This window comes from Chinchilla lanigera, unplaced genomic scaffold (genome assembly GCF_000276665.1).
Source record: "Chinchilla lanigera isolate Chin_1 unplaced genomic scaffold, ChiLan1.0 scaffold00097, whole genome shotgun sequence".
Lineage (NCBI taxonomy): Eukaryota > Metazoa > Chordata > Mammalia > Rodentia > Chinchillidae > Chinchilla > Chinchilla lanigera.
In genome coordinates, this window is record NW_004955498.1 from 3,321,505 (window position 1) to 3,322,331 (window position 827).

Genomic DNA, 827 nt, shown 5'->3' on the forward strand with positions numbered 1-827 from the left:
CAAATGCTCCAGGACTTTCATCTTGGTGGTTTCAGCATGGGTCCTTGGACCCCACAGGAACTCACAGTGAGCTGGATCACTACTGGGCACCTGCTGGTATTCCAGGTACCCTTCCTGCACCAAATCTTCTGTGATGAATTTCCACCAGTCCCCAGTAGGAAAGTTTCTCATTGTTAACATCTGCCTCTTTCTCAGTACTCCCCTTATGTCCTCCTCACTGGCACAGGTGCCCTTTACAGAGATGACAGTCAAGATCACTATCAGGGGGCAGATTTGGGGAATAATCTGGTCATTGTCCACTATCTCTCTATAAGTAAAGTCCAAGAGAAGGACAATGTCATATGTGTGTCCAGGGCAATTCCTCTTCCTCACATCAATGCCAAAGACACGACGCATGTACTAAGAGAGTTCCTTGAAGAGCAGACGGAACTGCTCATGGTCACTGTGGTCTACCATGTGCAACATTTCTGCCTTGGTGACCAGCTTTTTCTTTTGATATTTCAGGAGCAAGACCTCCGCCAATTTATCTGTCTTGTCACCTATGAACACGCACCTCAGGATCTGAGGGACTTTCAAGGCCAGTGAGGTTTGTGGATCTTCCTCTTCACTGCTGGAGATTTACCTGGATTCCCTCCTATCAAAGAAATCCATAGTAATCGTGGAGAGAAGACAATCTTGAGGATTCTGGGGAAAACTTGGTGCACTGGCCAAGGCCATTCACTTCTTTAACCCAGGATTTGAGTTCAGGAGGAAGAAGAAGCAGAAGAACCAGTGGCTGATACGTCCCCATAACATGTGAGAACCTGCACACCCACAAGGGCAAATAC